Source organism: Ambystoma mexicanum, chromosome 12 (assembly GCF_040938575.1).
Source record: "Ambystoma mexicanum isolate Mex_15411 chromosome 12, UKY_AmexF1_1, whole genome shotgun sequence".
In the NCBI taxonomy this organism is placed as follows: Eukaryota; Metazoa; Chordata; class Amphibia; order Caudata; family Ambystomatidae; genus Ambystoma; species Ambystoma mexicanum.
The window spans coordinates 631,345,387-631,371,912 of record NC_090936.1 but is presented as its reverse complement, the minus strand read 5'-3'; the positions used below and the strand labels follow the sequence as shown (position 1 = coordinate 631,371,912).

Sequence of the window (26,526 nt, the reverse complement as noted above, 5' to 3'; positions counted from 1 at the left end):
GGTACTGCAACAAAGAAGATGGCTTAATGTATTCTTCTCCTGTGTGTGCAGGTCCCAGACCCGAGCTTTGTTACTTCGATTTGTATTATGTTCAGCGGTTTCTTCTTTACCCCTGTTGCACAGGTCAAATGTTCTCTTGGCCCATACTATGGCCCGACCAGCCGTCTCGGCAACCCAGCTAACTGTAAGGTTGTTCTGGTGTGTGGTGGTTATTCTCGGGCTCTCCAAACCCCTCTCCCGGTCTCTTGTTCCTCTGCAGCATGTCCTGCTGTGCAGGAAACCCTGTTCCTGGCTTCTTTTGCACACTTGCCTTTGCGTGTTCTGCAGCGGCTTCTATGTAGACTACATGTCTACTCCAAGGCACATAGCCTGCTTCTTCCGCTGGTTTGCCTGCTTCTAGTGTGCTCTATTTCATCCTTCCACTGCTGACTGACTGGGGACGCTTTCCGAATCCCAGACTGTATCCTGTGAAGATTCTTCTGTTCTTCTTCCTTTGTGCCAACTTTTAATCTCGTGGTTCTTCCACTTCCGGGGTTCCTCTTATATTTCGACTGTGGTTTCTCCAATGAGAATTCTCGAACCACAAAAAGGCTCATTGCTCTTGTCAAAAGTACTCATCGTAGTTCTGCACCTCCTCTTTGTCCCAGTACCCATCTCAGTAATCTCCCTGAGATCTGTTTGGTTCTTCTTCGTCCCAGGACTTTGCCACTTTTGAGTATGACAGAGCTACATGGGATAACAAGGTAGGGGTATAATGGGGATATATTAGGGGCATATTGGGGTGGGGAATACCACAGTCTCCATGGATGGTCGTCCCTGCTCCCAAAGGGGAGTCTCCTCCCATGAGATCCTCCTCCTTTATACCACCCCCACGGGGACCATCAGGTAGCGGCATCACTTCCCTGGCCTCCCTCATGGGATGGTGCTCCCCTTTGGGGAGAAGTGATGACATCTCTCGATTCGTCACACAGAATAGGCCTAGTAAGCCCAAAATGGGGCTTCTGAATGTAAGATCAGCAGTAAGGCACTCAACAGATATCTACCATCTGATAATTGATGAAGACCTGCAAGTGTTTGCAATTACAGAAACAAGGTTGGTCCAAAATTGCCCTACTATTTTAAATGAAATGCAGCCTGAAGGTTTTTCTGTCCATTGTAAAAATTGCTAATACAAATGGGGAAAGGCAGTTGCTATTTTTCTCTAAATATTTTAAAGGGTCAAAATTTCAGACACAGTTCTTTTCTTCTTTTGAACCTCTGTATATAAAGTTGAGGCAGGGGTGGATTTTACATGCTTATTAAAGTCTTGTATTGCCAACCCAAATGTAACTCCTTTTCAATCTCTCGGTGAAGAACCAGAAACTTTATCACCTAAATGTATCCGATTAGGGGATTTCATTCTTCCTTTAGATATTACTAGCTCTAGAGTTTATAAATGCATTAGACTTAACAGGTTTTAGAGAACGTCTTATAGCCCCCACACATGCACATGTACCTGGTCACTCATTAGATCCAGTATTAGATTTTAATAATGCGCACACTTATGAAGCAGTAAGTCCATTGGCTTGGTCGGATCAAGCCTGTATCACTTTTTTTTATATAACATATGGAGGAAATTTGCAACTCGGACCACCATACATAGAACTAATTGGCCTAACTGTGCTGTTAATAAAATGACACATCCTATAGCTCCAACAGAGCAATTGTTCTCATCCAGGATTTGACTTGATTCAAACTACAGAAGCTTTACTCAGTACATTTTATGATAACGTTTTAGCCTGTGTTGATTCCATAGCTCCTTTAAAGGAAAAACATATTAAGCATAAAGAGCATAAAGCATATACCAATAAGTGCTAGTTCACTTTCGATGTTGCATTTTTGCCACGTAGGGACAGGCTGGTGACATAATCATTCCAGCTCTGACAAACAAGTGTGGCGACATCTTCTGTTTGTAAGGTTTAAGAAGGTTATATAGCAAGCCAAAAAAACCTATTACTCAGACAATTGAGGGGGCCCACTAGAGCAGCTCAGGGCTGTGATTTTCCAAGAAATTACCATTAATTCAAGTTTCTTTTTTTATGTAAGCTCCTGGGCTGGCTGTGGCCAGTGCCATTTGGCTCTTTGTTTCTGGAGAGGCTGGCTTTCTTTTTCAGGCCTCTTAAAAACCAGGGGGTTGTAATAGTGTAACACTTTGAGTCGTGACCCTAAATAAGAAAGAATAGGAAGAACGCATAATTTGTCTTTATGGAATTATATCCAATAATTTCCAGACTCATAAAGGTTTATTTCCAGGCACGCTTCAGGTGGTGAGTCACTGATTTAGCCTGTTCGTAAACACCTCAACTCAGCCTTTCACCCTTCTGAGGTCAATAAATGAGAACCAACACAGGTTGGGTGATATTGTATGTAAAAGCGCTTAAGCGTAAGTGCTATATATTAACTTATCATTCTTATTTGGCCTTGAACGTCTGCTTGCATTCACAGTATTTTGGTAATATGGTCCTATACACACTGATCCTAACGATACATATGGTGATCCATTCTTCTATGAAATGTTTATAACATTATAGTGATATTGCAACCATATTTCTCGTAGTGTACTTAGGAACAATATGTGATGTCCCTTCCTGTTTTGTCAAGGGGCGAAAAGTCGTGGTCCATCGCTTCTCATGATGTGACTTCGAAGTGTGGGGTCAAATGACATCACTTTCTGTTATTTCATCAGAGGTCAAAGGTCATGTCATGTCACTTCCTCTTCCCCTGGCATTTTGTTAAAATGACGTCCCTGCCTTAATTCTCAATCCACGTATTGTTTGGTGGTCCACAAACAACCTTGTGCATCATCTCGTTTTCATTCCTTCTCCCTTCGTGCTCCACTCCATTAGAATTCTCTCCATCATTCAATGTGTTCCTCCTCTACCTACTGTCTTTTTCATACCTGCTTGAAGTCCTATCTTCTATCCCTGACTTCAGCATCGTGACTTGTCTCCCAGATTTTCATTGTATGATTGAACAGTTTGTATTCTTTTACATTTTATTTGGCACTTTGGCTAAAGCGCGCTATAAATACAAATAGTGTGGCAGCGTCCCGTTGGCCAGTCCAGCAAGTAGGGGGAAAGGGGCTGGAGAGGCCACCTGATTAGTGATGTGAACCCCAGATATGGTATACCAGGGAATCCCCCAGAGCTTTACCGATATTCCTGACCTCTTTCTCAGTCCCCACTGAACAGATGGTGACTGAGATGTTTAACTAATTTTGAGTGGTCGTAGCATCCGTGGTTGGTTGACAGCAATCTTGATCTCCACCTACAACTTGGAGGGGGAAAGGGATGCAAGCCTAGATAATGAGCCACACTGTGACTACAAGGTTACTTATTCTTCCCTGTAGATAAGAGAGCGTGCAACCATACACTGCAAGCATTTCCGGAGACACAAATTGCACACATGAAATTGAGAAACCACAGTTGAATCAGATGGCCCTCGTGACAGAGATACCTGGTACCAAAATTGCAAACCGCCATTTTAAATAAATGTCCCATGGGGCCATGCGCTGACTATCAGTGATACAGACACCAGTGCCTCAACATGGGGAGCGGGAGTGTCGATCCAGAAAAAGACACCCCTCGATCATGGGGAAATGTACTATGTTGGCCGAAGACCAACCGTCTCATGCTCTTAGTGTTAGTAATACGTAATCATAAGCTTGACCAAAGTGCAGCCATTTTAAGGTGACAGAAATCGCCATCTTGTTTCCTGTAACGTTTGCTTATTGCTTTCTGTTCTAAATGCTTTGCTGACATGATATTCTGCTTTACCAGTGTGCAATGCAAGGCCAAGGGAAATATGCTGAAACATAACGTAGCAACCCTGATTGAAATACCCGTCTCCTCCCGTCCTCCTCCCGCGCGCTATCCTTGAAAGAGGGCAGCGAGGCATCCTGATCAGCCCACAGGTGCCAGTGTGTCTCGAAAACACAGTGAAAATACTCTGAACGAACATTAAATTGCTTGAATTATGTTCTTCTTTGCGGCCCCCCTTCTCGAGCCCTGTAGAGTCCTGGAGAGCGAGTTGACCCCCAGGACCAAAATAGAAACTAGAAACTAGGAGATAGGAAGGCCTGGAATGTGGCTCTCCCCCCCACATGCAGCTTGCTAGCGAGAACAGAAGCATTCTGTTCTTTTCAACAAAGACTTATGTCTGCAGCCTTACAAAATTGAAAAGTGTTGCTAAAACAAATGTTTGAGGTGTCATACTCGTCACGATTGTCAATCATCGTGCTCACTTCAAAGGAGATGTGCAAGGGGCGGTTTTTGATGTGACACTACTGATTGTAAGATGTTAGTTTTGTATATATGTAAGTGATGTTTGTGTCTCGCTCTGACACACATCGTGGTGCGTGAGACCAGTTGGCCAACTGAGACTATTTACTTTGCAATAAACCCTAGCTTTTGGGAATACAACCTCGTGTCTGGCGTATCAGTCCGTGTTTGGTGACTGTGCCGTGTTTCCACATTCGAGGGTCCCTCAGGGGCCCCTTCAAGATGGCGCCCGAATAGGGACCCTCCCCCACTTGTTCCATCGTGTACGTTGCAAAATAAGGAAGGCGGTAAGAACAGCGAGGACAGGAACGTTCGAGCCGGGATCAAGAGGTGTTCGGGGTGCCCCTGCGTAAGCGATGAGACTCCTTTCTGCAGATCTGCACACAGCTGATCCCTGATCGACGTGCCCGGCCAGTGAACAAGGAGGCGAGGGCCCGAAACGAGGCAGAGCCGAGATACGCAGACACAACATCATTGGTTGCGTCAGTATACGGACGAATTGTGTCTTGGAAAGACAAATTGACTAATCAGGTGAGTCATGCCCCGATTCGTAAGTAATCCTGATATTGGTTGAGAGTTGATTTTGGAAAATCAAACACCCAGAGTAAGTTTGATTAACCAAGGGTAAGGTTAAAACTGTCAGGGCTCCAGTCTTCAGGCTCAGGAGTGGCACGAACCAACCATCTCCTCCGCAGTCTGAACGCCTGCAAGTTTTAACTTACACAAGGTGCTGAGACTCCAGCGAGGAAAGAGGGTTAGGAACACGTTGGTTGGATAGGTTCAGTGGTAGGGTAACCGGTGAGAGGTTTAGGAGAGGGGTGGTGGATAGGGAAGGGGACAAAGGAGAACACAATAATCATACATTACACTTTACACTATGCACCATAGTGAGTTTAAAGAGACTTATCTCTGGGTTAAGCACTGGCCTCCTGCCTGCGTACTCTCAGGTCCGGTATCTGTCTGGAGCGTATTACCGCTGTAAGAGAGCAAGGAATTACTACAAGGTGTGTTCCTGCACACACCTTAAACAATACTTTGCCAGCATGCAATTGGTTAATTCTTCACCCTGTTGCGTGTGCTAGCAGTGCGGAGCACTATGAGTTAGTACGTGGGTTAACGCCCTTAATGATCGGCACATGCGGATTAAGCCGCATGTGGCCCCGCACTGTACTGGTGGATTCACTGGGTGGCGGACCCTTGAGTGATCCGAATTGTGGATGTGCGATCGGGTGCACGTGGCGTGTGGCGGCTTAACCGCACTGTTCTACGCGGTTCCTCCTCATGGCTAATTGTCATGCAAATCTCATGCACTGCTCTGCGCTCGTGAGCTGGCGCAGCGTTATGTGCGCGTTAGCTCAGGGTTACGCTCCGATGCCCATCGAAAAGACTTAGCTGTCCTGTAGCAGGGGGACAGTGGATCGTGGGCGGAGCCCCCCCTGTACTGCCCCAGGCAACCTTCACTGGTCGTGCTAGCCCCACGAAGTGGCGTCGCGGCCTTGCGCGTCCTCCCTCTTGCAACTGGAGTCTGTCTAACGCTTGCAGCACTTAGCTTCTCAAGGAGAGGGGCCTGGATTGGGGTTGGTTGGGGCGTGGCCCCTCGTGCTGATCCCTGCACACGGAGCTCTTCAGGAGACGTCTTCTCCGTCAGCAGCTTAAGCACAAGCCCTGTGCTTTGGTTGGTCTCGTGCGCATGCAAGTCCCACCCCTTTTGGGCTTGTCCCTGTAGTTCTGGGCCCAGAGAAGTCTGGGTAATGTAGTTCTTAAGGCCTTTTTCCTGCAAATAGGGCATAAGAGTCTCCTATAAGGATGGATTCTATGTTTTGTGTGGTTTATCCACATAACCTTTGCATTCTCCTGGGTTTGGCCCGTTACTGGGCCCTCTTTAGTGGTCTCTACACTCTGTACCATGACAATACTGCCCCCCGCACAGAAGGACCGTGGTTTGGGTTTGTTTGGGTAATTTCGATGAAATGCTTTAACCAATCTTGTAGCATGTACGTTACATGCTGGCTCCCAAGACCGATCCTCAGGACCATACCCCACCCAGTCAACCAGATAGTACAACCCATCCTGTCGTTGTTGCGAATTTAAGATAGCTTCCACCTCATATTCCGGGTGTACTTCAACCAACACAGGGGGTGGGCTTTTGTGCGAATGGAGGGTTTTGCAGGTTTTAATAAAGAAACATGGAGTGTGGGGTGGATTTTCATTTGGCTGGGTAGGTTCAGCCTCACTGCCACTGGATTAATCACTGCGGATATACTAAATGGCCCTAAGTACCGTGGTTGCAGTTTCCGAGGACCCGCTAACCGAATATTACATGTGGAGAGCCAAACTCGATCACCCTGTTTGTACTAGGGACCTTCTCTACGTTGCCTATCGGCGTATGACTTATAGGTGCTCTTGGCTTGATCCAAATTCGGTTGTATTTTGACCCCGACCCGTTGAGCATGGGCATGTTTTCCAATTAAAGTGGGCAGATTGTCCTGTGGTGAGCTAACGGCCGTAGGCAAAACCCTTGGATGGTAACCTTATACTCCAAAAAATGGTGTATACTTAGTAGACGTGTGCACTTTGTTGTTATAGGCAATCTCTGCCAACCCCACATAGTGGATCCAAGAAGCCTCTGCACTTGTAGTGTAACAGCGCAGATACTGTTCCAATCCTTGGTTTACCTTCTCGGTCTGGCCATCTGTCTCGGGGTGATATCCAGAGGATAAACTCACCTCCATTCCTATTAACCGGCAAAATGCCTGCCAGAACCGAGAGGTAAACTGCGGACCACGATCTGTAATGACCCGTGTGGGTAATCCATGCAGTCGTGCAATATTTTGCAGAAACAACTCTGCTAGCTCCCCTGCTGTGGGGACCCCCTTACAAGGAATGAGGTGCCCCATTTTACTCAGTGAATCCACGACCACTAGTATGGACGTATAGCCTTGGATAGGCGGCAAATCCACAATCAGATCCATGGTGACTGTGTGCCATGGAGTGGGTAAAGGTTGTAACAAGCCTGCTGGCTTCTGATGACTTGCTTTTTGTCTCCCACACGTGTCACATTCTGATACATAAATCCGCACATCACGATGGAGAGTGGGCCACCAGTAGTGACGTTCAACGTTTTGTTGAGTCTTGGCAATACCTGGGTGGCCTGCCGTCACTACATCATGACACCATTGTAGCACTTCTTTTCGGAGCGTTTCTGTGGGTAAATACAAGGCTTTACTGTAATAGGGGAGCCAGTCCATGAGTACATGCTTTGATCCTCTAGTGCTCCATTCTCGTAATTCCTGAGCCGTCATTGCCTTCAAGACATCTTCAAAGATGTTTGGCCTTCCTACTATACTACCCACAATACGGGTGGCCGGTACAATTGGAAGCGGTTCGGCTGCTACCTTGACGTCGGTATCAGGATATCGAGACAATATGTCAGCTTTTTTATTATCTGTTCCTGGGCGATAAGTGATGAGAAAGTCAAACTCTGCAAAAAACAATGCCCAACGTAATTGTCGGGGACTAACAGTTTTGGCAGTTTTAATGAACTGCAGATTTCGATGGTCAGTGATCACAGTTATGGTGTGACGCGCCCCCAGAAGGTAGTGTTGCCACTCCTCGAATGCCGCTTTTATCGATAACAACTCTCGATTGGCTATAGTATAATGTGTTTCCGCCGGCAGTAACTTTCTAGAATAGTAAGCCAATGGATGCATTAATCCAGTTTGTGGATCTTGTTGTGAAATACCACTCCGAGAGCATAACTGGAGGCATCCGTCTCTACGATAAATGGCTGTGCTAAATTGGGGTGTTGCAGAACAGGTGCCATGGTAAAAGCCTGTTTTAATCGCTGGAAACATTGTTCCGCTACCTTGTCCCATTGGTAGGCTCTCCCTTTTTGTAGTAGTTTGGTGATAGGCGTCACCAATTCTGAAAAGCCTTTAATGAAGCGCCTGTAGAAGTTAGCGAATCCTAGAAAGGCTTGTACCCCTTTGACAGTTGTAAGCGCCGGCCAATCTAACACCGCTTGAACCTTGCGCTGATCCATTTGCACACCCGAGGGAGTCAAAAAGTATCCCAGAAACTCCACCGTAGTACGGTGAAATTCACATTTCTCTATTTTAGCGAATAGACGATGTTCTCATAGTCGGTGTAGAACCGCCTTAACATGTCCCACATGATCGTGCTGATTCTGGGAATAGATTAAAATATCGTCTATGTATACTATGGCAAACACATCTAGATAACCACGCAATACCTCATCGAGGAAGTGCTGGAAGGCCGCCGGAGCAATACATAGGCCGAAAGGCATCACCTGATACTCGTACAGGCCGAATTTGGTTCTAAAAGCTGTTTTCCATTAATCTCCGGCCCATACTCGTACCAGGTGATAGGCTCCACGTAGGTCTAACTTAGTATACATGGTTGCCTTACGAACTTGATCTAACAGTACCAGGATAAATGGTAAGGAAAGTTTGATACTTTTGTGGGTCCCCTGAGTATCTTTCTGGTGGGGCTAGGGGCACTACGGGTTCTGGGGACACATGAACCTGAACAGGGCTAGGAGTGGCTGCACCACCTGGAAGGGGAGAGGTCTGTGCAGCTAAGTTGCGCACCTGAGTGGCCAGTACTGCATAATCCTGCCTAGTGGCAGCGAGCTCGGCCTGCAAGTCTTGCAGGACTTTTGTAAGGTCCTCCATAACCTGGCTGGCCGTGCCACCCAGGAGCCTGGTACACTTGGGCTTGTGCTTCTGTCAGGGCTTCAGTCTTCAGGCTCAGGAGTGGCACGAACCAACCATCCCCTCCGCAGTCTGAACGCCTGCAAGTTTTAACTTACACAAGGCGCTGAGACTCCAGCGGGGAAAGAGGGTTAGGAACACGTTGGTTGGATAGGTTCAGTAGTAGGGTAACCAGTGAGAGGTTTAGGAGAGAGGTGGTGGATTGGGAAGGGGACAAAGGAGAACACAATAATCATACATTACACTTTACACTATGCTCAATAGTGAGTTTAAAGAGACTTATCTCTGGGTTGAGCACTGGCCTCCTGCCTGCATACTCTCAGGTCCGGTATCTGTCTGGAGCGTATTACCGCTGCAAGAGCGCAAGGAATTACTACAAGGTGTGTTCCTGCACACACCTTAAACAATACTTTGCCAGCATGCAATTGGTTAATTCTTCACCCGGTTGCGTGTGCTAGCAGTGCGGAGCACTATGAGTTAGTACGTGGGTTAACACCCTTAATGATCGGCACATGCAGATGAAGCCGCATGTGGCCCCGCACTGTACTGGTGGATTCACTGGGTGGCGGACCCTTGAGTGATCCGAATTGTGGATGTGCGATCTGCCGCACGTGGCATGTGGCGGCCTAACCTCACTGTTCTACGCGGTTCCTCCTCATGGCTAATTGTCATGCAAATCTCATGCACTGCTCTGCGCTCGTGAGCTGGCGCAGCGTTATGTGCGTGTTAGCTCGGGGTTACGCTCCGATGCCCAGCGAAAAGATTTAGCTGTCCTGTAGCAGGGGGACAGTGGATCGTGGGCGGAGCCCCCTCTGTGCGTGCCCCAGGCAACCTTCACTGGTCGTGCTAGCCCCACGAAGTGGCGTCGCGGCCTTGCACGTCCTCCCCCTTGCAACTGGAGTCTGTCTAACGCTTGCGGTACTTAGCTTCTCAAGGCGAGGGGCCTGGATTGGGGTTCGTTGGGGCGTGGCCCCTCGTGCTGATCCCTGCACACGGAGCTCTTCAGGAGACGTCTTCTCCGGTCGGCAGCTTAAGCACAAGCCCCGTGCTTTGGTTGGTCTCGTGCGCACGCGCGCACAAGTCCCGCCCCTTTTGGGCTTGTCCCTGTAGTTCTGGGCCCAGAGAAGTCTGGGTAATGTAGTTCTTGAGGCCTTTTTCCTGCAATAGGGCATAAGAGTCTCCTATAAGGATGGATTCTATGTTTTGTGTGGTTTATCCACATAACCTTTGCGTTCTCCTGGGTTTGGCCCGTTACTGGGTCCTGTTTAGTGGTCTCTACACTCTGTACCATGACAAAAACATGCCTGGGGTATTGTCCACCCCAGCAGGGTTTTTCCGCTGTGGCGGACAATCTTTGGAAACTGGCCAGGTTGCACCTCAGGGGGGGAACGCCGGCTTATGATATGTATGTGAAATATGGTGTGGGAGCGATGTTGTTTTGTGAAATTTGGCATAAGCAAACCAGAAAGCAGGAAGATCTTCAGTGGCCGAGGAATGGGAGTTTTGAGATGGACCGAATAGATAACCTGGAAAAGGTTTTGATAAGTAAAAAAACACGCCCCGCAGCACTCGATATCCTTAGAGATTGGAGAAGGGAAGCGATGGTCCGATTTAGAAGTAGAGAGAAACATGCGCGCAGGCATAAATCGAAATCAGAAAAGGAGGAGGAGGAGTGGAGTAATAGCTTGAGGAAAGCAAATAGACGCAACCAGTTAAATATCGAGAAAATATATCCACAAAGAGAGTTACACTCATCAGACGAATTGATAAATAAAATATTAACTGAAACGAAACAAGGCCCGAGAATAGAAACTAAAAAGACTACAATAGTAGCTGCTGCTCAGCTCCTCCCAACCCCAGCACAGCCCCAGGCTGCATCAGTAACTGCGCCGCCCACTAGTCAGCCCGCCCCGTGTGTTTCGCAATTACCACATCCCCAACAGACATCTCTCGCTTACACTGCCCCCTCTCGCCCAAAAGGGTGTCTCCGTCCCGACTGCTCCCCCAATCAGCGAACTTGAACAAAGTGAATGTGTGAGAGTGATCCGCAGCGTGATCAGCAAGGAGAGAAAGCGAGAGTTGCAAGAGCAGGCGCAAATGTATATAGACGGGAATGATGAGGCGGCCACGCTAGCGTCGATGTATGATTTCAGGAGAAGCAATGAAAGACAGGTATTGTTGGAATGCATGGGGGAATATTTGTCGACACAATGGAAAAAGTTAATTGGGAAGTTGCCGCCACGATTGTTGGATTTGAATGCATTAGCCCATTGTAGAGAGAGAGAGATGAAGAAATAAAAGAGCATGTGGACCGACTTTTTGAACTTAAGAATGAACTTGATGAAGAATATTCTGAAGTACTTGCCATACCGGGGTATAGTAGGAAATATATTGAGAGGGGTAGGAAAGAAACGGTACCCAATAGACAGCAGCGATTCCTGCCTCCACCAGGGCAGACAGGTGATACACAAAGACTACGAGTGTGTATACGAGAGACAATGAGATGGATGTCGAGCCCTAGGACATCCGTGGGGGAGATAAATGAGATATGCAATGAGTATCCTTTGCAAATAAGATTAGAAGCCCTGCGGACGATAGTAGGAGTGTTACTCCAGCAAGTATCAGGACACAACAGGGGAAGGGGAAATGCACAGAGCAGGAGTAATTTGAATATGCACGGAGGGCCCTTGGGATTAAATCAGTGTGCATATTGCAGAGAGGAAGGACACTGGCGAGCGCAATGTCCACATTTACAAAATAGAGGTGGGTACGGTCAGAGAAGACCGCATAGAGGGCACCCAGGAACAAATGGCCACAACAGAAACAATATGCAGCAGCACCAGAATAGTCAATGGAATGGAGCACAGAATCAAGGCCAGGCTCTGAATCAAACTACTTTTACCCAAAATCAAAATCATCAGGGTATGCAAAATGGAAATAGAGCACGAGGCGGGAACATTTTTGATACTCAAACGAGTGCATACTACAATAATAACAGTGACTACACTTCAGATGATGTGTTGTTACCCCAATAGGACAGCCCAAGACAGTGGTGGGAACAAGTATCTATTCCCGTGAATCAGAAAGGACCCTACGTAGAAATGAAAGTCGGGAATGAAGAGCATAGATTCCTCGTAGATACGGGGGCACAAAAGTGCTCGATAGACCATCACTTAGTTCCAGAGATACCACTGTCGGGGCATAAGAATATTTCAGTAGGGTTCGCAGGTACCCCAGTGATTAATCCAGTGTCCCAACCAGTAGCCGTAACATTAGGCCCATTCACCGAGTACTGTCCATTCCTGTTAATAGAGAATTGTGGGGAGAATCTTTTGGGATTAAATGTATTGAAAAAATTGAGTGCAGTTATTCAATGTACACCAGATGGAGTGTTTTTAACTATTTCACCACAGAATGTACCAGTGTCAGAATTTTTGTCCAAACCTTTGCCAGGAGAATTGAGTGACGTGCCAACTTGTATATGGGCAATAGATGATAATGATGTGGAATGCTTGAAGATAGAGCCAGTGAAGATTACATTGAAAGAGGGAGTAACATTGCCACGTATTCCACAGTATAAAATTTCAGCAGGCGGAGAGAAAGGATTGAAAAGTGTTATGTCTGATTTGGTAAAATTGGGAGTGATTGAAGAGATTACAGGCGGCATATGTAACAGTCCCATTCGTCCGGTATATAAGAAAGGAGGTAATGAGGTACCATATCGTTTCATAATTGATTTGCGTGCACTAAACAAGGTAGTAGATCCCCAATTCCCATTGGTTCCGGATGTTACCACAATTTTGACAATGATCCCAGCTTCCGCAAAGTATTTTAGTGTTATTGATTTGAAAAATGCTTTCTTCAGTATTCCAGTACACAAAGAAAGTAGATATCTTTTTGCTTTCACACTAGGAGGTCATTGTTTACTTTCACGCGCATTCCTCAAGGCTACACAGAAAGCCCTAGCATCTATAGCAGAGCATTAAAAGAACAACTAGGTATGCTAGAGCTACCAACAGGTTGTGTATTGCTACAATATATAGACGATCTGTTGATCACAGCAGACACAGAGGAGATTTGTAAAGAGAGTACCATTTTACTATTAACACACTTAGCAGCGCATGGCCACAAAGCCAGCTTAAAAAAGTTTCAGTATTGTGGAAAGGAAGTGGCTTATTTGGGTTACTTACTTTCGAAAGAAGGGAGAAGACTAACGCCGGAGAGAATAGAGAGCATTTCTGGTATGCCTATTCCAAAAACACAAAAAGGAGTCAGAGATATAATAGGCATGGCTTCTTATTGTCGGCAATGGATAGTGAATTTTGCCTTAATTGTGAAGCCGATGGTGGAGTTGACAAAGAAAGATGTTGTGATGCCCTTGCGGTGGAATGAAGAATGTCATTTGACTTGCTAAAAACTGCATTGTGTTCTGCTCCAGTTTTGGGGACACCAAATTATGAAAAGATTTTTAAATTGTTTGTGCATGAGAATGACGGCTGCGCGTTGGCAGTTCTAACACAGGAACAAGGTGGAAGAAATAGGCCATGCGGCTATTTTTCTTCTGCGCTGGACCCTGTAGCGCACGCACTACCACGATGTTTGCGAGCTGTTGCAGAGCCTGCTGCGTCAGTGAAACAAACAGAAGGGATGTTATTGGGGCACACCTTAATTTTGATGGTGCCACATGCCATAGACGTTCTACTCAATAGAACGCAGACACAACACCTCACCTCTGCTAGATTGACTAGATATGAATTTGTGTTGTTTGCACCCCACATCCAAATTATGAGGTGTAGCTCTTTGAATCCAGCAGAATTAATGCCAATGGCCGGGGAAAACCTTGGTGGAAATGAATCAACCCCCCATGATTGTTTAATGGTTACTGAGGAAGAAACAAAAGGGAGTATTTATTTAAGTGATACCCCACTAAAAGAACCAGATGGAGAACTGTTTTGTGACGGTTCCTGCTTTAAATTACCTGACGGCACTTCAACTGCCGCATATGCCATCACCACCTTAAAGGGTATTGTGGAGAGCAAAAGAATCCCTTACAACTCTGCACAAGCGACAGAAATAATTGCATTAACCAGAGCTTGTGAGATAGCTGAGAATCTGAGCGTGAATATATATACTGACAGTCAGTACGCCTTTGGCATGGTTCATAACTTTGGACGACTCTGGTCTGAGAGAGGTTTCCTAATATCACATGGGGCTAGAATCCAACATGGCCCTTTGATTGTACGATTGCTGTTTGCACTCATGTGTCCAAAGCACCTAGCAATAATGAAATGCGAGGCACACAAAAAGGTAACATGTAAAGTGGGAGAGGGAAACCCGTTTGCAGACAGAATTGCAAAACAAACGGTCAATGATATGAGTACAAAGATGTTTACAGTACAGTCTGAAGAGGTGCGCTGCATGATAGAGAATGGAATTGCTATGCTACTGTCAAAGAGATGCAGGCGGAAACCACTGTTGATGAAATCCAAGGGTGGGCTGAGGGCTCTGCTGAATTAGATCTGGAGGGTTGTTGGGTGGACAAGAAGAGCGGGAATTGGATGTTGCCAAATGCCTATGTAAATGCAATGGTCATAATGGCTCACAGCCCCACTCATATCTGTGCAAAGAAAATAATTCAACATCTATCCACAGTTTGGGAAAATCCACTCATAATAAAGAATGCCGAGAGGTTGGTAGAGAATTTTATCACGTCCCTACAACACAATGTGGGGAAGGGAACGGTGACTCCAACAGGCAGTTTTGGCCTTCCCTCTATGCCATTTGAGGTGATCCATTTTGATTTCATAGAAATGGAGGGATGCCAAAACTTGAAGTATGTCCTAGTGGTTATAAGTGTATTCAGCAAATGGGTGGAAGCATATCCATTGAAAGACTGCACTGCTATAAGCACGGCGAAAGTGATGTTAAAGGAATAATTCTCCCGTTTTGGCCTGCCCCGTGTCATATGGTCAGCTAATGGTCTGCATTTTGTAGGTGCAGTAGTACTACAGATTTGTGCAGGTCTCCAGATCAATAAGCGATTCCATTGTTCGAGACATCCGATGTCGACCGGTCTTATTGAACGCCACAACGGAATCCTGAAATCTAAGATTAGCAAGATATGTGCAGGAAGCAAGTTAAGTTGGGTAGATGTGTTACCAATAGCACTATTATGCATGCGAACATCTGTGCAGGCGAGAACTGGGCTCTCCCCATATGAGATAGTCATGGGGAGACCGGCGAATGATTGGTGTGCACCTCAGCCGAAGAAACTGAACTAAGTTGAATACCCAGTGCTCAGCATTTATTGTAATCTCCTGATTCAAGAATTGCGTTTGATTCATCAGCAGGTGCAGGAGGTGATACCGATCAGATATGCTGGCCCAGGACACACACTGGAACCAGGTGACTGGGTGCTGCTTAAAAATTTTGAACGAAAAACATTGTTGGCACCCAGTTGGCGTGGTCCCTATTTGATACTCCTGACAATGCCTGATTCTGAAACAAAGCCTGATGAGATTGCCATAAAAGAGGAAGGGCAAAGAATGCCCCAACATTGTCCAGCTGATTCTGCATCACTGCTGGCCGACACCAAGCGAATACCTCTGTGGCGCCCACCATCCTCTGTTGCGCCGCAGCCTGCATTATCGCCTGGGTGCCCATCATCATCTGTCATTGCGCCCCACGCTGACTCCAAGCTTGAGTCCGGAAGTGCACCCGCACTATTCGTTGATCACACAGTACCAGGAGCAAGGCGGTACAATCTACGAAGTCGGAAAAAGGAGTAATCAAATCTTCGTTTCATCAATCTTTTGTTGCCTCTGTTTTCTATTCTCAAATGAAGTAGGAACCGGAGGCCTAGAGGAGAGCAACGTGAGGGTTGTGCAAGTCACACAGCCCAGAAGCAAGACTCCTCGGTGCTAATATTAACTCCATGTGTCCTGAACCTGAGCGGACAAGTGGGGCGCACATGGTACAAAAGGCAATTGATAACTCCTCTGAAGTTCTTTAAGCAGTATACTAACGCATAAGAGATCTTGCCCAACGTGTAAGCAATCCAGGCTGCTGAGAACTGGCAGAATAGACAGTTCGCATTTATCGAATTCATTGACATTCAGACGAGTGCCGCGAGGAGAGATATCCACGACGAGAATCGCTGAAGAAGAAGGACCGTGAGAGAAGATTCCAGAAATAGCTTTTGTCCCCTGCTGCACCATTGCCGACAATGCTGATAACGAATCAAACATAGAAACTGAAAGATTGCATAAAACCAGCTACCGAAAGAATTGTATGCTGACCTTGACGATAATCATGTGCATAATTAGCATAATGGCCCCAGTAATAAAAGCACTGGTACTGTAGTATTTAGAGGAGATACACCCTTTAGAAATTCTCTTACCAATTAGGAACATCTCCACCGCCGAAAGCCCTGTTTATGTAATTACTTACAATCTTTCCCCAACGCAAGAGAGACATAGAGAGGGTTATGGAAAATAATACATTACTGCAAATTATGAACATGACACATTCAATTTTGAAAAAGAACAACTGTTGGGTGTGTGCTCATTTGCCACAGCATGGTGGCAAAGGAATAGGTTGGTACGTGCAGCCACGGACATTAGTACATTGTATTATGAAAAATGGAATAAAAGTGAAACGGGTCAATTAAATAGCACAAACATGAATGAATTTGAAGAAATCATTATGAGACCCATAGGTTGCTCAATATTTCATAAAGCACGGATGATAACACCAAAAGCTACGCCCAAACCAATGCCACAAGATAGACTTTCTCCACCAGAAAAGTCATCTGTGATCGTATTTCTCATAAGATCAGAAGGAAATAAAGATGCGGTGCCCCCCTCTTACACAGTAAACTACAGCCCACGTTCTGTTCCTTTGTTTAAAAAAGAAGGGCTCGAGGCCACCAGGGGGCGCGGGCAGGATGGACGCCTGAACGTCGAGCTCCGCACCCAGCCCCGGGTGAACTGCGATTTACCGGCGGAACGAGGGTCCCATGCGCTACGCGACCCCCACCAAAAGACGTTGGAGCCTGTAGCCCCCACCTGGACCCAACTCTGGTCCCGATCCGACGCTCCTGTGCGGAGTTACACGGACCGAGGCGGCATCAGCTGCCCCTCCCCCACGAACTGGCGCGGAGCAACGCAGGAAGCAGCGCGAGCCGCGCCGCCCACGAATAGGCCCGAGAAGGAGGGCCACGGCGCTTCCTCCCCTGGACATCTTCCACGGCCCACCGCTTGACCCAGGGCCCCGACCCGAGGAAAGTCGTCCGCCCGCCCAGGGAGCACACGCCGGGGCGGCCCTCTGCGCCCAGGCGCTCCGCGCCCGGCGCTTCTGATACCCGGCCCGGCCCGACCTGGAGAGGACCATCCGCCGGTCTTGGGAGCTACGGTACAGCAGGGGGGCCGACGCGGGAGCACGCCCCCCCACCATCACAACAGACGGCCCGCGGTGCTCAGGGGCCCCACGCCTAACGAGACGCACCCGGTCACAGGGAGGCCCAAGTCCACCAGCCCCCTCCACGGCCTCAGAACTCGATCTGTTGAGGGCCACCCACTCACCCGTGGAGCAACGACGGGGCCGGAATAAGGGCACCAAGGACACCAACGACTGCGTGGAACACACCGACAGCGTTGTAAGACCTTGGGGACCCCCCAGGGACCAACTCAATCACCCCTTCCCGGCTCCCCAGCCGACGAAAAGGCGGCGCCCGCTGATAAGTGGCCGGCACGAACCCTCCATGCACTGGAAAGAAAACCTGCAGAAATACCAGTTTGTTGCCAAAGAAAGTGCCATGGCCACCGGCAGCCCCACTCCCCCACCCCCAGACCTGGGGGCTATCCAGAACAACATCCAAACGATTCTGGAGGAGATACGAGGGATGAGGACAGACATGGGGGCCAAACTGGCCGACCTCACCACCAAAGTCACCACCCTAGAAGACCGCGTGGAGGGTGTCGAAAATAATCAACTCTCAGTAACACTCCTCGAAACCCAAATGGACATGAGACTCTGAGACATGGAAAGGCGTGAAGAAGAGCTTCGGCTTAAGGTTGATGACATGGAGAACAGGGAGAGGAGGAACAACCTTCGAATCTTTGGCCTGGTGGAATCCGAGGGCGAGTCCACACAAGGTCTCGAAGGCAAAGTGCACGACATCGTGAGGATCGCCCTGGGAACAGAGGGCGTGGGGACGATCAACTTCGACAGGGTGCACCGAGCAGGGGGGGGAGGCAGAGGCCCACGCTCGGTCCTGGTTCGGCTGCACTACTACAGGGACAAGGTCAGAATCCTGGAGAAGGCGAGACATCTTGGCATCATACAGTACGGCGACTCGAAGGTATCCATCTTTCAAGATCTATCGGCCCTAACCCTGTCAATGAGGAGGAAATGTGGCACACTTACAAGATGGTTGCAGGGAAAAGGGGTTCGATATCGGTGGGGGCACCCCTTCTACCTGGAGTTTGAGTGGCTAGGTGAGAAACACCACCTGGTGTCGGAGGAAGACATACGGAGAGCCACGGAGGATCTGGTGAGCGACCAGGCGGGCCACTCGGGCGCCCAGGAGGGAGGACCACGGGACCCCCCCAGGGGCCCCGACAGACTAGGAAATCACAGCGGGAAATCTAAGGTCAAGGGGGCCCGAAAGTTTCGGAAAACCAGACACCCGTCGACGAACCTGGAAGACCACCCAAATTCATGATAATAGCGTTCGGTTGGAGGTGGAGAAAATCACGAGGTGAGAGATGATTCAGGGTGCGGGCGATGGAGGCCCTGGGCCCACGAACTGCCTTGAATGGACGCCGCGGCGGCGCTGTGTTTAGCCCGCTGGACTATGGGACGGCAGAGCGTTTTGGTTAAAAAGTTAACTGTTTATTTGTGTTGCCCCATGTCTGAGGTTCGGGTTATGGGTTGGTGGCCGGGGGGGAGACTCCGGGTCCCAGAATTCTATCTCGGCCATGTCTACCGAAGGCCTGAAGGGGCCGACCTGAATCAAGTTTGCGATCTGGGACTCTCCAAACACACGAAAACCCCGGGGCTGGGGTTAGAGTCCTTGGTGGTTCGTTGACCAACCCCAACATATGTTGGGGAAAGTGGACAGACGCCTTATGTTTCAAGGGAGGGGCGGGGGGAGGGGAGGGCACAGGGAGGGGGGTTTGGAATAAGGGGGAAGGGGGTAGGAGGGACAACGGGGCAGTTAGAGGGGTTCAGGGGGAAATTCAGTTCAAACCACAGGAATACGCTTGGCAATGGGCTCTAAAATTCAATCACCACGAGGGGTTCAAAATGCACGCCCGGAATGATGACAATGATTGAAGGGAAGGTGGGCACGTTGAATGTCAAGGGTCTAAACTCTCAAAATAAAAGGTCCCTCACGGGTAATATGTTCCGTAAACAACACCTGACGGTCCTATTCCTACAGGAAACACATTACAAGCGTGGGAGAGAGTCCAGAATCAAGGGGAAAGATATCGGCAGCAATTACTGGGCCTCACATCCGACCTCCAAGAAGGAGGGGGTGGGCATTCTCCTGGGAAGGGCTCTCCAACTCACGGGGGTGGAAACCAAGAGAGGATTTGGGGGTCGATTCCTAGGCGTTAAGGGGCTTTGCGAGGGGCAACGAGTCACTTTTGCCACTGTATACGCACCCAACTCGGGTCAAGTAGAGTTCCTCACACGGATCTTTGGCGTCATGAATGAATGGGCTGAGGGGGCCATGATTCTCGGTGGGGATTTTAATCTCATAGCCGACCCCCAACTGGATTGGTGGTCCGCTAGAGGTGGGACACCCAAGGGGATCACTAAGGACAACCTGGCTTTGCAAAACCTCCTGAGGGCTCACTACTGGGTAGACGTTTGGCGCAAGGCGTACCCGGCCCAGGGTGGTTACACATTCTTTTCTCCCCCACACTGCACCTACACCAGAATCGACCTTCTGCTGGCCTCAGAGGAGGGGGATGGGGCGGTAACCCAACCAAAGGTCGAGACCATAACGTGGTCGGACCACGAACTACTTGTAGCTAACTGGTCCCTGCCCATCGCCCCGAGATCGGCTCGATGGCGAAGTAACGACACGCTCCTTAGGGATCCAGTATTCCGTGATTTCATGAAACAAGAAATGCTGGCCTACTTCGAGATAAACGACACCGGGGAGACGGACATGTCCACGGTATGGGAAGCGGGGAAAGCCACCTTCAGAGGTCTCCTCATAGCGGAGGGCTCGAGGCGTAAAAGGGAAAGGGGCCTGATCGAGAGCAGACTCCGAGCGGAGTTACAGATCCTGCGGGCCAGACTGGGCGTCCCGGGGGTGGACCGGAGGGCACTATTGGACGAGATGCAGGGCAAAAGACAGGAGCTCCACACGGTTCTCATAGGTGAGGTGGTTAAGAGGATGCGATATACCAGACAGAGATACTATGAACAGGGCGACAGGGTAGGTACTCTACTGGCACAGAGGTCGAGGGGGTGTAGAGCGGAGAGAGGGATTACCCAGCTAGCCGACGAGGAAGGCAGAATTCATGGAAACCGGCAGGAAGTGACGGAATGTTTTGCTGATTACTACAGCAAACTCTATTCCAGGCAAGTGGGTGAATCACAGGAAGATATTGCCTCCTACCTGGCAGAACATCCCCTCCCCAAACTGAAAGACCAAGACTTAGAGGCCCTCGAGGGGGAAATCCTAGAGGAGGAGGTGGAGGGAGCCATTAAGAGACTGAAGGCCGGAAAGGCTCCAGGCCTTGACGGCTACACAGCAGATTTTTATAAACAGACCCAATCCACCCTAGTGAAGCCCCTGACTAAATTGTTTAATCAAATTAGGGGCAACGACACAATCCCACCGACTTTCTTACAGGCCCTCATCACTGTCATACCCAAACCTGGTAAGGACCGGGCGGTCTGTGGGTCCTACAGACCCATCTCACTTCTCAACGTAGACGCCAAGATTTTTGCTAGGATCCTGGCCTCCAGACTGGAAAATTCCCTCCCACGCCTGATACATCCAGACCAGGCGGGATTCGTCCTTAATAGACAGGGTTCTGATAATCTAAGGAAAACACTTCATATACTAGCCACAACCGAGGCCAGAAACGAAGGCACACTCCTACTGGCTCTCGACGCGGAGAAGGCCTTTGACAGGGTCAGTTGGGCTTTCATGAGGGAGGTTCTCATGTCGGTGGGGATGGGGCCAAGGTGGTTGGGATGGATATCCGCGCTCTACTCCTCCCCTTCGGCCAGAGTAGTGGCAAATGGGATTGAATCTAGAGAATTCCCCCTTGAACGTGGTACGAGGCAGGGATGCCCCCTGTCCCCGTTAATCTACGCATTGGTGATGGAACCGTGGGCAATCTCGATCCGCAATGACATGGCCATCAGTGGTGTGCAGATGGGGGATATGCACTGCAAAATCTGCCTCTTTGCGGACGACGCCCTGCTCTACGTTACCAGACCGTCCCATACAATCCCTCGGCTACTGCAGGGCCTCACAAGGTATGGAGAACTATCGGGGTACAAAGTCAACCTGGACAAATCGGTGGCATTTATGGGTGGGAACCTGCCGGACACAGAGGTGGCCTTTGTGGAGGGCCTCCCCTTCAAGCGGAACGATGAGGGGTTCCGTTACTTGGGAGTCCAAATCACACGTAACCTTGAAGACCTGTATGGGGCCAACTTCCCCCCCTCTGGTCAGCAATCAGGAGAGACATAGAAAGGTGGGCAGGAACGGGTCTCTCATGGATGGCACGCCTTAATCTCATAAAAATGGTGATTCTCCCAAAATTCCTGTTTCTCTTCCAAATGCTCCCGGTGCAGGTCCCTAAGGCCTTTTTTGATGAAACAAAACGAATCCTCCTTAGATTCCTCTGGCAGGGCAAAAAACACAGGATTTCGTATGAGGTATTGACTAGGACCAAGGAGGATGGGGGGGTGGGCTACCCCGACCTCGAGACGTACTATAGGGCATCCCAGTTGAGGATCCTGGTTGATCACTTCACACCGGGAACGAAAAAACAGTGGGTAGCCATGGATAATAGGCCCCTGGCGCCCGTCACACTAGAGGAATGGCTCTGGGTCCCAAGGAGTACGATCCCCAGAACCGTCTTGAACCACCCGATCCTGAAAGTATTGTGGTCTCTATGGAGAGAGGGAGGTTACTACAGATGGCTCACGACATGGCCCTCCCCCTTGAGCTGTATATGGGCCCCCCCTTTCCTGGCCAAAATAGCAGAACCAGCAGTTTACCAGACGTGGTTCGAGGCGGGCCTTAGTAGGACCGGCCAATTGTGGGTGGGGGGCTCCTTCCTCCCCCTGAAGGACCTCGAGGAAGCCCTGGGAATAGGTACGCTTTCCCCGTTTCGTTATCTTCAGCTCAAGGGTGTCCTCACCGAGCCATCGTGGGGCGATACCCTCAGGAGGGAACTCACAGACTTTGAAAAGCTCCTTTTGACCGCAAAGGGTTCCAAGGGGATAATCTCTCGCCTATACAAGCTCTTTCAATTCTCTATCCCCCGAGACCCACCACCGGCACGCACGCAATGGGGTAGGGACCTAGGCGAGGAAATCGATGACGAGAGATGGACAGAGATGTGTAGACGGGCTAATCGGTCCACATACTCCCTCCAATATCGCCATCAGGCCCTCAAGATACTACACAGATGGCACTACCCCCCGCAAAGGATAGCTAGAATGCGGCCAGGATATGACCCACACTGTTGGAAATGCAAGACAGAAAGAGGTGACTATATCCACATGTGGTGGGGATGCCCAGTGGTCCAGAAATACTGGGACAAGGTGCGGGCCTGGATTAAAGGGGTGGATGGGATCGAACGGGCTTCCTGTCCTTGGCTCCTCCTTTTCGGGATTAGCAACGGGGAGGACCGGGATAGCACTCAAGACCACATGCTCCAGGTGATGCTGGTAGCAGCTAGATGCTGCCTGGCACAGAAATGGAAACACCCGAAAATTCCAGGGGAAAAAACCTGGGTGACCAAAGTAAGAGCCATCTACGACATGGAGTTCCTCACACACCTGCTTGATGAGTCCAAGTCCAACATCGAGGAAATCTGGCTCCCCTTTTTTGACAAATACGGCCGAGTGGTCTAGGACCTGGTGGTTGAGCTGAGGGATCCCCCTCCTCCCCAAGGACACGGGACCATGGCCCAAGGACCCGGTTGTGAACCGAACCCGTTTGATCAGCATGACTTTGACGTGCCACACGCACAATGCACTGACGCCTCTATCACTAAGAGAGCCCGTTGCGCAAGTAACTACCTATGCTATGAACGCTCGAACTGAAGGGGGGTGGGGGGAGGGAAAAGGAGGGAGGGGTAAGGGGTGTGTTGCGTTTGTTTTTTTCTGTATGTTAACTTACATTAATAAATGCAATGTAATAATGTAATCACGTAATGCACAAAGGAAACCTAATAAAATCGATTTTCAAAAAAAAAAAGAAGGGCTCCTATTTTGTAGGGACATTCACTAGATGTATAAATACAGCGATTATTAGTAGGGAAGTAGAGCCAGTGCATGTAGGTGACCTGGTATATTTTATATGTGGAGATAAAGCGTATCCTTTGTTACCTAGAAACTGGGGAGGTACATGCTATTTAGAACTACTGTTCCCAGGAGTGTTTTTCTTAGAAACAACAGACATAGCCAAACTATCTAGACCTAGGCCATAAACTTCTATAATATTCGACGATTATCCAGAATCTTATAAAAAACAATAAACGGAACAACAGATATATTATACAACATGACGTTGGAGGAGAAAGGGGTTAGATTGATGACACTGCAAAACAGAATGGCTCTTGATGTAATCCTGGTTGATCGTGGTGGTGTTTGCAAAATCGTGGGATAAGAGTGCTGTGTATTTGTAAACGACTCCTCTCCCACGATTTTCGAGGCAATAAGAAAATTACATGTATTAAGTTCTGAACTCCATACCCAAGATGGGGGTTGGGATATAAGTTCCTGGTTGAGGGAATTATTATATTCATGGGAATTGAAACTATTTGCGCTTCTGATGGCAGTACTAGGGATATTCATGACATGTTGTTGTTGCATACACTGCCTACCTTTGATATGCACCGAAATTAGTGAAGGATGTGTACAGATGATAGAGAAAAAGAGTACTAGTAGATCAAGTATCCTTGGTAGAGAAGAGACAAAGACAGTCAAAGAATTCATGTCCATTGACATAGGTGACAATGCGGAGGAAACTGAAAATATGCAACATTCAGAGTCTGATTCAGAATCAGAATCTGAAACAGATACGTGGCCGGAAGAGGATGCAATGTACGGATGAGACGTTTGGCATACGGCCAAAAGGAGGGTTTGTCGATCCAGAAAAACGGACACCCCTCGTTCATGAGGAATGTACTATGTTGGCCGAAGACCAACCGTCTCATGCTCTTAGTGCTAGTAATACATAATCATAAGCTTGACCGAAGTGCGGCCATTTTAAGGTGACAGAAATCGCCATCTTGTTTTCTCTAACGTTTGCTTATTGCTTTCTGTTCTAAATGCTTCGCTGACATGATATTCTGCTTTACCAGTGTGCAATGCAAGGCCAAGGGAAATATGCTGAAACTTAACGTAGCAACCCTGATTGAAATACCCGGTCTCCTCCCATGCGCTATCCTTGAAAGAGGGTACCGAGGCATCCTAATCAGCCCACAGGTGCCAGTGTGTCCCGAAAACACAGTGAAAATACTCAGAACGAACATTAAATTGCTTGAATTATGTTCTTCTTTGTGGCCCCCCTTCTCGAGCCCTCTAGAGTCCTGGAGAGCGAGTTGACCCCCAGGACCCAAATAGAAACTAGGAGATAGGAAGGCCTGGAATGTGGCTCTCCCCCCCCACATGCAGCTTGCTAGCGAGAACAGAAGCATTCTGTTCTTTTCAACAAAGACTTATGTCTGCAGCCTTACAAAATTGCAAACTGTTGCTAAATCAAATGTTTGAGGTGTCATACTCGTCACGATTGTCAATCATCATGCTCAGTTCAAAGGAGATGTGCAACGGGCGGTTTTTGATGTGACACTACTGATTGTAAGAGGTTAGTTTTGTATATATGTAACTGATGTTTGTGTCTCGCTCTCTTGCGTCTCCCGAGGTCTGTTAGACACACCTCGCGGGGCATGAGGCCAGTTGGCCAAATGAGATTATTTACTTTGCAATAAAGCCTAGCTTTTGGGAATACAACCTCGTGTCTGGTGTATCAGTTCGTGTGTGGTGACTGTGCCTTGTTTCCACATTCGAGGGTCCCTCAGGGGCCCCTTCAGGTGGGGCATGTGTCCCTCACCCAATAAAACCACAACCATGGTAATAACCAAATACAAATAACCAAATACAAGTTTACCCAGTGCTGCTCTCAAAGCCTCAGTTACTGGCAAGACAAATGTGTACATGGGGTCTGGAGCAATGCTAGCATGCGGGAGTTTGGAGACAAGGAGACAGTGTGGTATCATGCACAGAGCGAGAGAGTGGGGGAAAGGAAGGTATTGAAGGAGTGAAGGATCAGGATGAGAACAAGAGAAAGTAGACATCATTGGATGCGGGTGAGAGAAAGGGGGGGGTGGTGGACAGGTAGGTCCAGTGAGAGCTACCAACATTGGCCAAGCCAGAGGGCTAACAAGTGAGACATAGTCTGAGAGGTGCATGGCTAAGCCAGTGATACCAGAACTAGGAAGCAGCAAGCCTATCACAGATGAGGGCCTCGTGCACTAGAGCCCCAAGTATGAGAGTGACCAAACCTCAAGACCCCAGGACACTTAGAAAGTAGATTGATAATAGTCATAGGCTATTTGGGAGCCATATATCGGATACGGGTGGAGCCAGCAAACCCTCTATACATCTTAAATCAGATTCATGGAAGGTGGTTCCTGAGGACGGACACCAAGCCAAGACGGCTGTCCAACCATAGGTGCCACACTGCACTTGTCAGAAAACTCGTTATCAGTGCTGCCTGAAAAGTGGCCACGGACTGAAGGGGAAGGAATACAGTGGCGCTGGATGGCAAGTCAAGTGATCGCTGCCCAGGAGGGCCAACATATGGTAGCATCCTTCAGGAGGTGTAACTGTAACCGTTTGACCTGTAAGTGATTGTGGTACATCGGCGTGGCTGAGCGCAACCCGAATACGGATTGTCACACATAGTAGAGCTTTGGGTTCAGGACTTCAGTCCTTGCCTCGAACTGTTAGTGCACTTGTGTCTGTTTTCCTCGACCTTCTGTGCTGTTGATTAACTGTTGTTTTCGTGCCTTCTCCAGTCCTTGCTGGTTTTGTGTATAATAAACCGGATTTTCGTTGATCAGTTACACCATTCTAAGACGCATAAATGTCACAATTACAGACGATGCTTAAAAATGTTACATTCGAGTATGCCCCTCAAATTGTAACTGTAAAGCGAGACCACTGTTTATGCCTGCAAACAACCACACCCCTTTGAGGCA

The 26,526-nt window shown here is 48.5% G+C and overlaps 1 protein-coding gene across 5 annotated transcripts in view; it reads left to right on the top strand.

Moving 5' to 3' along the window:
* Positions 1-26,526, top strand: part of CADPS2 (calcium dependent secretion activator 2) — a 2,822,196-nt gene that overhangs the window by 2,199,362 nt on the left and 596,308 nt on the right. The gene's annotated exons all lie outside the window — the stretch shown is intronic.